The sequence below is a fragment of the Rhinatrema bivittatum genome, chromosome 14 (assembly GCF_901001135.1).
Source record: "Rhinatrema bivittatum chromosome 14, aRhiBiv1.1, whole genome shotgun sequence".
In the NCBI taxonomy this organism is placed as follows: Eukaryota; Metazoa; Chordata; class Amphibia; order Gymnophiona; family Rhinatrematidae; genus Rhinatrema; species Rhinatrema bivittatum.
Window position 1 is genome coordinate 82,393,422 of NC_042628.1, and position 11,968 is coordinate 82,405,389.

General features: G+C 47.0%; 1 protein-coding gene across 4 annotated transcripts in view; it reads left to right on the plus strand.

The window, feature by feature from the left end:
* The window catches only part of LOC115075692 (phospholemman-like), a 95,217-nt gene that overhangs the window by 81,162 nt on the left and 2,087 nt on the right, over positions 1-11,968 (plus strand). The gene's annotated exons all lie outside the window — the stretch shown is intronic.

Sequence of the window (11,968 nt, forward strand, 5' to 3'; positions counted from 1 at the left end):
GTATAAACTACCGTGAATTGAATGAGATCACCATGAAGAACTGCTACCCACTGCCATTGATCTCTGAACTTTTTGATTGGCTCCAAGGTGCCAAAATATTCACAAAGCTGGACCTCAGAAGAGCATATAATCTAGTTCGCATACACCGGGGCAATGAATGGAAAACAGCATTCAATACCTGCGACGGCCTTTTTGAATACTTGGTCATGCCCTTTGGCCTTTGCAATGCCCCGGCCGTGTTCCAAAACATGATGGATGGAATCTTCAGAGACATGTTGTACGACTGCGTAATAGTGTATTTGAATAATATACTGGTCTTTTTGCAGAATCTCCAGACTCACCATTTGGATGTCTCCAAGGTTCTTTAGGGACTCAGAGATAATCATCTATATGCCAAATTAGAGAAGTGTGCTTTTCCACCAAGAGTCTGTTCCCATTTTGGGATATGTAGTGTCCAGTCAGGGATGCAAAAACCAAGAGCATTCGGGACTGGCCCCAACCTACTGGTCTAAAGGCTCTACGCCACTTCCTCGGCTTCACCAACTACTATAGATCATTCATTCATCACTACTCCACCTTGACCATGCCTCTAACTGCTATGACATGCAAGGGAGCCAATCCCTCTCAATGGTCCTCCGAAGTCATAACTGCTTTCCAGGAACTCAAAAAGGTGTTTCTTCAGGAGCCATGTCTATGCCACCCTGATCCTTGATGACCTTTCGTAGTTGAGGTAGATGCCTCGGATGTAGGAGTTGGCGCTGTCCTCAGCCAGCACAGTGACACCCATACACTACATCCATGCTCTTTTTTCTCTCGGCGCTTTTCCCCTGCTGAGCAGAACTACGGTATAGGAGATAAAGAGCTGCTTGCAATCAAATTGGCATTTGAGGAATGGTGCCCATGGTTCGAGGGTGCTCAACACCAGATAACTGTTTTTACTGACCATAAAAAACTTGAATGTTTATATCATGTGCAATGCTTTATTTATTTATTTATTTAAAAACTTTTATATACCGGTATTAGTATGCATACATCATACCGGTTTACAATGTAATTAAAAGGCAGAAATTACAATGAACAGGGAGGGCGAACAAGGAGGAGTATACAAAGAGCAGGAGGTGGAGGAATTAAAGCAATAAATAAAACTGCAACGGACTATTTACAGGAATATACAAGGCGTAGGCAAGATACTTGCGGAAGTCAGTGTTCTTAATCAGGGTAGGCTTGTCGGAAGAGCCATGTTTTAAGTTTTTTTCTGAACTTGGCGTAACATGGCTCTAGCCTGAGAGTGGTAGGGAGGGCGTTCCATTGTTTAGGGCCTGCAATGGATAGTGCACGGTCCCTAGTAGAGGAGAGGTGGGCTTTTTTCAAAGGGGGAATGGAGAGGGTGCCTTTGTTGACAGTGCGAGTGGGTCGTTCAGTGCGTATAGGACGAAAGGGTTCATCCAACCAATTGGAATTGTGCGAGTGGATGGACTTGTGCACTATGGTTAGAATTTTGAAGAGAATTCGGGATGCGATGGGGAGCCAGTGGAGTTCTTTGAGTATAGGGGTAATGTGATCAGCTTTCCTTGAGTTGGTGATGACCCTGGCGATGGCATTCTGGAGCATTTGTAAGGGCTTGGTGGTGGAGGAGGGTAGGCCGAGGAAGAGGGCATTACAGTAGTCCAGCTTTGAGGAAGGGTGGCTTGGACGACGGTGCGGAAGTCATGATAGTGGAGGAGGGGTCTGAGTTTCTTCAGGATGTGAAGCTTGAAGAAACCTTCTTTGAGGATGGAGTTGATCTGTTTTTTGAGATTGAGTTGTTGATCTATGATAACCCCAAGGTCTCTTACTGTGGGTTGGGGTGTTATGACGTTGAAAGCTGGATCGTTGGAGATCAGTGGTTTGGGAGGGAGGTGAGGAGAGATAAGGAGCAGCTCTGTTTTGGAGGAGTTTAGAGCGAGGTGGATGTTGGTGAGGAAGTCATTTATGTTGGCAAGACATGTGTTCCAGAAGGCAAGGGCATCTGAGAGAGAGTTGTGAATGGGAATGACGATTTGAACGTCATCTGCATAGAGGTAGAATTTGAGGCCGAGGTCTGTGAGGAGCTGACATAGAGGTGTGAGATAAATGTTGAAAAGGGTGGAGGAGAGGGAGGAGCCTTGTGGGACACCTTGAGACAAGGGGTAGAGTGTGGAGTTGGCGTTTCCTATCTTGACGGAGAACTTTCTGTTAGATAAATAGGATTTAAAACATAGTAGGGCTAGGCCTGAGATGCCTATTTCAGATAGCCGGTTGATGAGGAGGTTGTGGTTGATGGTATCAAAGGCAGCTGAGATGTCGAGTAGGGCGAGGAGGTAACAGTTGCCTCGGTCCATGCCTATGAGTAAGTGGTCCGTGAGGGAGAGCAGGAGGGTTTCTGTATTGAGGTATTTACGGAAGCCGTATTGGGCTGGATGCAGAATGTTGTTGCTTTCTAGATATTCTGTAAGTTGGATGTTTACAATCTTTTCCATAATTTTGGATAGGAAGGGCAGGTTAGAGATAGGGCGGAAGTTAGCGGGGTCTTTAGGGTCTAGTGTTGGTTTTTTTAGGAGGGGCTTGACAATAGCTTGTTTGAGAGCATCTGGGACAGAGCCTGAAGAGAGGGAGGAGTTTATGATGTCTGCGATGGGTTTGGATATAGTATTCGGGATGGAGAGGAGGGATTTTGTGGGAATGGTGTCTGAAGGGTGGGAAGCTGGTTTGAGTTTCTGAGAATAGATTCCACTTCTTTAGCGGAAGTCAGGTCAAGGGTTTGAGGGTGGGTGAAGTGGGGGAAGGTTGGAGGGGGGGGGGAAGGGGAGGTAGATGGAGAAGGGTGTTGAAATCTGCGGAGGATGTTGGTGATTTTTGTGAGGAAATACTGGGCGATTTCTTCGCTCTTAGTGGAGGCATCATTCTCAGGGATAGTGGGCTGAGAGGATTTGGTGAGGTTGGCAACATAATTGAAAAGGGCTTTCGGGTTGTACATGTATTGGTGGATCTAGCTGAAAAGTAGTCTCTTTTTGTTTTGAGGGTGGTTATTCTATATTGGTGAAGGGTAGTTTTGAAACTTGAGGCGAGGTTGAGGTGAGGGGGGCTTTACACCAGCTTCTCTCTCGCTGCCTGAGGGTATTTTTTAGGGATCTTAGTTCAGTCGTGTACCAGGGTTGATGATTTTTTGTGGGTTGGTAATGTTACGTCTGGAGATGGGGCCATAGTTTGTCAGCAATTTCAAGAGTCATGCTGAGCCAGGATTTGATGGCAGTCTCTGGACTAGAGCAGTCAATGCTGGTGGAGGTGTTGGAAATGGCAAGAGCCAGTTCATCTCCGGAGCAGGGTTTCCTGAAGGTGAAGGTGGTGTTGTTTGAGGGAGTGGGTGTAGTGGGGAAGTTAAGGGGAGGAGGGCTTTATGAGGAAGTGGTCGGACCAAGGTACAGGGGAGCAGGTGGGGGGGGGGATGGTAGGAAGCAGTGGTTGATGAATATGAGGTCAAGGGAGTGACCAGTGAAGAATATGTCTGATTAAGATAACCAAGAATACCCAGACTCCTCTGCTGTACTGGCCTGTCAGAGGTGAATGAACTTTGAGAGACTTTCTGACTATCACAGATTCGAAGGATGCAGAAGATTTGGGAAACTTGTAAGCTCTGCAAAGCCTATAATTACAGGCCAGGAAGGCATCAATGACAATATCTGCACCACAATACATGGCAATTTATTTTGCAGGAAATCAGGATGCAGGCTTTTATTTTGCAGATGCATGGTGTCAATGAACTGAAACCAATTTGAAATAGAAGATCTTGTGAGGTGACTGTTTTAATTAAATCCTGGTGCCAAGAAATGGAGTTCATGCTGAGCTTCTATTCAAACACCAGACTTGTTACCTGTTTATACAACAAAGAATATCAAGAGAAGAACAGAAGAACAAAGCCAGCAAAGTCATTGATAAAGGAACTTGTTTACAGTGGGAGGAGGAACAGGGTTAGAAGAATTCTTAGTTGAGGGAGGTCCTCACAAGCATTTCCTATACAGGATAGATTGTCATGACAACAGTATCATGTGTTTGTGGGCGGTTACACCTTTCTGGAAGTTTCAGCAATACTGTATGTTTTAATTATAAAAGAAGGCTCTCTTCCTGTGTGAGGGGAGATGCAAGTTATTACAGATAGAGGGCAGTTATATTGCATCTCACAGGAACATTTGACTTTTCAAGAAGCCAAATAAACTAAATTTGAAAACCTCTTGTGGATTTGAAATGTTCTTGTTGCCCTAGCTGTGAGTCCAGAGAAATTATACACCAGCTTGGTGGGTGGGGGAGGCAACAATTTGTCTAAGGCCTAGAGCTTGGAGTGCAGTAAGGAATGCCTCACAAGAAGGGGTAAGGGGGGTGGCATCGACATGGAGGTTGAAGTCTCCTAGTATGATGGAAGGGATTTCAATGTTTATGTTGGCAGATAAGAATTCAATTAGGGGGGAGGGGTCCCGTTCGATGGATCCAGGGGGGGCATAAATGAGACAAATTTGCAGTGAGGGGGCTTTGAAGAGGCCAATTTCTAGCTTGGAGGGTGATGTGGTGAGGGAGAGTTTGAGATTAAGGTGTTTCTTGAAGGCTAGGAGGATGCCACCTCCTCTTTTCTTGGGTCTTGGAATGGATAGGAAGTCGTAGGATTGTGTAGGTAGCTGGTTCAGGAGGACAATGTCTGTTTGTTTGAGCCAGGTTTCCGTGATCGCACAGATGTCTGGCTTGGTGTCAGTGAGGAGGTCATTTAAGATGGGGGTTTTTTTGGAGAGTGATTGGGCGTTGAACAGAATGATGGAGAGGGTAGTGAGTCCAAGGAATTGGTTGATGGGGGTAGTGAGGATAGGGAGGAGGGATTTGTAGGGGGGGGGTGGGATGGGGGGATGGGAATGGGGGCGTCTGTTGTGGGGAAGGTGGATGCGGTTGATGTGTTGTGTGGTCATGTTGGGTGAGTAGGCAAAAGGAGGAGGGAGGGAGAGGGGGTAGGTAAAAATGAGACTGAGAGGATATAGGGTAGTACAAAGGCGGGGATTAAGGTATCAAGGAGTTGAAAACTGAGGGAAGGGCACAAAGCTGATTAGGTAGAGTAAGAGGTGTAAGTAGTGTACCATGCAGGTCAGACAATGCAGGTTATACAGCTTAGATAACATGTAGATAACATGCACATACCACAGAATAGAGCAATTTAAGGTGTTAGGGGGGTAGTCCAGTGGCTGTAGTCCAGTGGCTGGGAGGCAGGCTCATGAACACCTGAGAGAGGGGAGATAGGCACTTTGGGGAGGTGCCCACTCACTCCGAGGTCCTGGAGCAGGGTGGTCCTGGAGCAGGATGGGTCTTGGCTGAGAGGCTGGCAAGTGAGCAGCGATACCTCAGGGTCCAAAGGGACTGCTGGGTGAGAAGGAGGTCCGTGTAGTACTTTAGGGTCTTCCAGGGTCCTTCAGGGCAGTCCGAAGGGGCTGCACGAAGGGGCGCTCAAAGGGGCAGGCCCCTTTGTCGCGCTCCTTCGGCGCGTGACGCCTGGCCTGGTTAGATTTTTATAGATGACTCTTTTCTGTGATGCTCAACAGTGATGTCATTAATATGAGTCTTGGCTTCCAGCACGGAGATTTAAAGGCGGAGTCGTTAGAAGCAGGGCAGTCTTCCAGCTGGGGGAGGGGTCAACAGCCACGAGGGTGGAGGAGGAGGAGAGGGTCCGATGGAGGGCTGGGTGCAGGAAAAGGCTCGATCCAAGCCCCCTGATCCTGGCTTGCAGAGTAAAGAAAAGCAAGTACCTGTACGGAGATTTAAAAGCACAGTCGTTAGAAGCAGGGCAGTCTTCCAGCTGGGGGAGGGGTCAACAGCCACGAGGAGGAGGAGAGGGTCCGATGGAGGGCTGGGTGCAGGAAAAGGCTCGATCCAAGCCCTGGATCCTGGCTTGCAGAGTAAAGAAAAGCAAGTACCTGTACGGAGATTTAAAAGCACATTCGTTAGAAGCAGGGCAGTCTTCCAGCTGGGGGAGGGGTCAACAGCCACGAGGAGGAGGAGAGGGTCCGATGGAGGGCTGGGTGCAGGAAAAGGCTCGATCCAAGCCCTGGATCCTGGCTTGCAGAGTAAAGAAAAGCAAGTACCTGTACGGAGATTGAACCACAGACAAGCCCGCTGGTCGTTCTTTTTCAACAGATTCAACTTCCTTTTGAGGTATCGCCCAGCAGACAAAAACACCTGTGTGGATGCTCTTTCCTGCTCATTTACTCCAGATGATACCCCGGACACTCCGCGTTATATCATTGACCCTTCCAAGGTGCTCTTCACAGCGACATACACAGTCCCAGCTGGAAGAACGGTGGTACCCCGGGTATTCAGGAAGAAAGTCCTGAGATGGGCTCACGATTCACTCTTTGCAGGTCATCCTGGTCAATCCAGAACTCTGACCACCTTGCAAAGATACTACTGGTGGCCATCAATAAAGGAGGATGTATGTATGTAGAAATCATGCTCTCACATGTGCAAAGTCAGAAACCACCTGCCAGTCATCCCTGGGGACTTCTCCAACCTTTGCCCGCTCCCAGCGAACCATGGACACACATATCCACAGACTTTATCGTTGACCTACCTGTGTCTAGTGGTAACAACACCATTTGGGTCATGGTTGATCAGTTTTCCAAAATGGCTCATTTTATGGCTTTACCCAGACTGCTTCTGAACTGGTGAAACTTTTCATCCGCCAGATCTTCCGGTTACATGGCATGCCTAAGCACATCCTCTCTGACCGAGGAGTACAATTCACAGCCAAATTCTGGAGATTTCGATGTAAAAAATTTGATATTTCTCTAGATCTGACATCTGGTTATTATCCGCAAGCCAATGGACAAACTGAAAGGATGAACCGCACATTAAAGCAGTTTCTCAGATCCTATATCAATTCCAAACAAAGCGATTGGGCCGAACTGCTCCCCTGGACAGAATTCATGCTGAACTCTCATCCTTCAGCTTCCACAGGATCTTCACCCTTTCACCTTGTCTATGGTCGCCAGCCTTTACCTCCATTACCAATATCGTTATCAGTATCCTCTCCAGCTGCCCAAGCTTCAGCACAGAAGTTACATCAGCTGTGGGAACATACAAAAGGGCTTCTCCATAAAGCTGGACAACAAGCAAAGAACTTTTATGACGCCCATCACAGAGCAACGCCACAGCTACAGCCCGGGGACAAGGTATGGCTTAGTACCCGCTTCCTTCATCTCAAATTGCCTTCAGTTCGCTTTGCACCTTGGTATATAGTACCTTTTCCCATACTTTGTCAACTGGGTCCAGTCACGTACAACTTACAGTGGCCATCATCTCTAAAGATCCACAACGCCTTCCACATTTCTCTTCTAAAACCATTCATCTTATCTGAGTTTTCTAAGAAGACACCTGAGTCGCAACCCCTCGCTGCTGAGGAGGACATTACCTACCAGGTTGATGACATTCTTGATGTGCGGAAACATGGAAGACACTGGGAGTACTTGATATCCTGGGAAGGATTCGGACCAGAGGAAAATAGCTGGGAGCCTGCCAAAAACATCCTGGACAAAGAATTGATTAGACAATTTCATCTGGCTCAACCCAGGAAGCCAAAACTCCCAGGGAGGGACCCTAAGAAGGAGGGTACTGTTGCGCCTGTCGGTCGCAGACAGCTGCGACCTCTCATGCTCACCTCTTCTTTCCCTGCACCATCAATCATTGGAAGAGTAGCGACCTCCGCCAACCAACACCGACCTCCCTAGCATCCCCAGGATGGCGTGGCGCTTGCCAACTGCCATCTTACTTCCGGAATCACCTAGGCACGCGCACGTGTGCAGGACCTGCTTTTGTCTACATCATGGCGGGAACCTCAGGGGCATCCCCTCCCAATGACGTTAACCCGCTGGTATACTTAAGTTGACCGGCCTACTGCTAAGACGAGTTAGCAAGGAGTTCTCTCGTTGTTAAATCCACTCCACACTGGGATCTTCTGTTCCAGTTTTTCCTCGTGGCATTGGGACGCTCTGGGTACCCGCTCCACGGAGGCCCTCCGCGTTTCGGCTATCTGCTCCTCGTAGGGCCTTTCTGCCTTGGTCTTCTCTTAATCCGAATCTCGGGTTCCGCTCCTGAACTTCCTTGTGTGAGTATCTTCTTCAGCTTCATTTGCTGTCTACATTGCTGGGATTCCATTGTGTACCCCATTCCTCGGGCCACTACCGTTCCTCAGCATAGCTCTGCTACCTATCCTGAGCTACAGGGTATCACTACCACCACTCAAAATCCTCTACCTAGTTCCTGGATCTTCAGACCTCTGCTACGTCACCTGCTGTACAGCTATCCTCGGCATACCCCGCACTGCGGGCCACTACTGGATCATCTCATCTACAGCACTACCCTGAATAACTCGCTCAAAAACTGTTTTATTGCATTTCCCGCTCCTCGGGTTATGCATTATATTTTCTCTCTAATACAAAGCTCTTTACAACTGAGTCCTATGTCGCTGAGACCATGCCCACCACAGTGAGGTGCACAGGGCTCCTCCCTGTGGGCAGAGACATCCCTCATCTCAGCCCAGGGTTCACAATTTCCAACAAAGTCAGAACACTCAGCCGTCATCAATACCACACTTGGTTCCCATAGCAACAAACCCAGAGTCTCCAACCATTCTGACTACTATCTTATCCAAATACTTTATACTATCTTTATCTGCTACTATCTTTATCCAAAAGACTGATAGTTTGATGCCAAGAACTTTACAAATGGCAATGGTCACAGATTTAATACCTGTATAATGCTGACTGCTGAACTATGTCCTGCTAAGTTTGTGCCAGCACATATCAGTATGTGCTGCGAGGAGCGAGAGCAGCTCATTGTAGCTGCAGGATGTGGGGTGGTCAGCATAAAGGGAAGGGAATGGCCCACATAGGATACATGTGTGGTCTGTGTAGAAGTCAACTACAAAGGAAAATGCAGATACCGATAAGAGATGATCGATGTCTTCCTACAAAGCATTGTGGGGAGATGGAAATAGAAGGAGAATGGACATTTGAACCTGAAAGAAAGAAAGGAAGAAAGAGAACAGATGTTGGGTTACAGGTGGTCTAGGGAAAGGAAGCCAGGCCAGAATGATGCATTTAGAAATGATCAATACTTGGCAAAGGAAACTAGAAAAAATGTATATAAGATTGTGACATAGGAAAGGAGGGATCTTAAGGCATCAAGCGTCTGGCTGACCCTGTATTTCTCCTTCCCAGACGCACATATTGTGATTGGCCAATCATGTATTTACAATAATAAACATTTTACTAAATTTCTAAAATTTTTCTGAGTCTTGTGACTGGTATATTGGGGCAAAAATCATACATACCTCACCAATATCTTTTGGGATGGTTGGAGAAGAGAATATATGAAAACTCTGCAGGGCTGAAGTATCAACACAGTATACCAGAACTCCAGGTGGGTGACCTTGTTTTGCTCAAAGACAAGCAAGAAACATGGAACGAATGGCCAATGGAGCTCATCACTAAGACAATGCCCAAAGGAGAAGGGAAGATCTCTAAAGCTGAAATATAAACTGTCAGACAAGGGCCTGCAAAGAGTGGAGTGGAGGAGTAACCTAGTGGTTAGAGCAGCGGGCTATAGAACAAGGAGAGCAGCGTTCAAGTCCCAATGTTGCTCCTTGTGACCTTGGGCAAGTCATTTTACCCTCCATTGTCTCAGGTACAAACTTACAGACCAATGCAGGAGAACAGGTGCTCCATGTTGAGCACTAGGGATGTTCAGAGGGACTGCACATGTTACATTAGTTATTTGAATTCATGGGGGGGGGGGGCAGATATGTTTGCATTCGGCAAGGGGGGGCCCCCGATGCGTTCCATTCTTATTCGTTTCCCAGCTAAAATTTAACTAACTACAACGCCCCACCCTCCTGACCCCCCCCAAGACTTGCCAAAACTCCCTGGTGGTCCAGCAGGGGTCCGGGAGCCATCTACTGCACACACGCCGTCGGCTGCCGGTATTCAAAATGGCGCCGATAGCCTTTGACCTTACTATATCACAGGGGATTCCGGTGCCATTGGTCGGCCCCTGTCACATGGTAGGAGCAATGGACGGCCAGCGCCATCTTGTGCTCCTACCATGTGACAGGGGCCGACCAATGGCATCGGTAGCCCCTGTGACATAGTAAGGGCAAAGGCTATCGGCGCCATTTTGAATACCGGCAGCCGACGGCCCGAGTGCAGGAGATAGCTCCAGGACCCCCGCTGGACCACCAGGGACTTTTGGCAAGTCTTGGGGGATCAGGAGGGTGGGGGTTTTGTTTAAATTCACTCCTTTAGATGGCCGAATAATTCGGTGAAGATTCGTTGTATTCGTGGGAATTGCGATACGTTTCGCTTCCCCACGAATACAACAAATATGGCCCTATATGTTGCGGATTGCCAATACGTTGGAAACGAATGCACACCCCTATTGAGCACCTGCTCTCTCAACACACACCAAGGCACCTCTCTTGGGTGTGATTCTGTATATAAATTAGGTGGTGTGCTAGGGACAATTTCACATCCCTAGTGCCTCCTTATTAACGGTAGAGGTGGCTGTCAGCGGGTCCGAAAAGTGACACTCAATTTTACCGGCATTGGTTTTCAAACCCGCTGAGAGCCATGGGTTAGGAAAATGGACACCGGTAAAATTGAACGTCCGTTTTGCTAACTGCTGACTGGCGGGCAGAGTTTTTTACTTTTTTTTTTTTTTTAAAGTTTTGGTACCTCCGACTTAATATTGCTAGGATATTAAGTGGGTGTATTGAAAAGCAGTATTTTCTGCTTTTCTATCCACTTTTCTGGGTTGTTCAGAATTTAATGCCTGCCCTTGGGCAGGCGTTAATTTTTGAGAGTAAAATGTGCGGCTTGGCTGCACATTTTACTTTCAGTATCCTGGGCTATTAACTAATAGGCTCATTAACATGCATTTGCATGTAATGAACGCTATTAGTTTTTGGGGGGTTGGTCGGGCGTTTTTGACATGCTATTACCCCTTACAGTACAAGGGGTAATAGACGTGCGTTGAAAGCGCTCGGCCGAGTGCACGGTACTGTATTGGCCTGCAAGACTGTAAGTCCTCTGGGGATAGGGAAATACCTACAGTACCTGAATGTAATCCAATTTGAAGTGCTGATAAAAGTGCAAAAAGCAGAATATAAGAATCTAAATCTAAATAAAATAAATAAACAAACAAACAGTGCTTTTCTTGGCTCATGAAGAAGCGTGAGCACTTTTGGACTCCTTACATTGACTGCAATGTTGTAGTGTTTAGCCAAAGAAAAGTTAATAATGGAATCTTATGTTTTTATGAGTGTCTGTCTCCCCATGTGTTTTTCTGTGAATTCACTGTTGTCCTGCTTTCACAACAGCCTTTTTGTTTCTGCTAATACTGTATTACATGTTTTCATTCTGCATAGTTTTCTTGCTTGCTGGTGGTCAGCCTGCATGTTCATTGTTTTTGCTATATTATTATTCAGTGCACCTGGCTCTGAAAGCTTATGACTTGGAAACAGTCATCTCTGGCCAGATCTGTATGAGTCAGCAAATAATCTGGCCCATCCCTGCAGAATTATCCTTATTCTACCTGTATTTATTTCTGAGGCCCAGTCTGTGCTGGTCATTGTTATCTGCGGTTTACGCATAATAAGACTATTTTTTTTGCCTGTTAACAAAGGGGTCGATGAAATACAGTGAGCTCAGCCAAGCACACTGTATAACCCGCAGTTGGATGCGGGTTGTATAGGCACTAATTAATCCCCTTATGCAATAAGGAGATTAACGCCTCTAATGTGGAATGAAACTAATATGACCCCCTAATTTAAATAGAGGGGCGCTTTAAAAAGTGGGCACTGACTGTTCTGCGCCTGCTTTCTGCGCATATTTATTGCATCGGCCCCAAAGTTTGGAGCTGAAGTGGA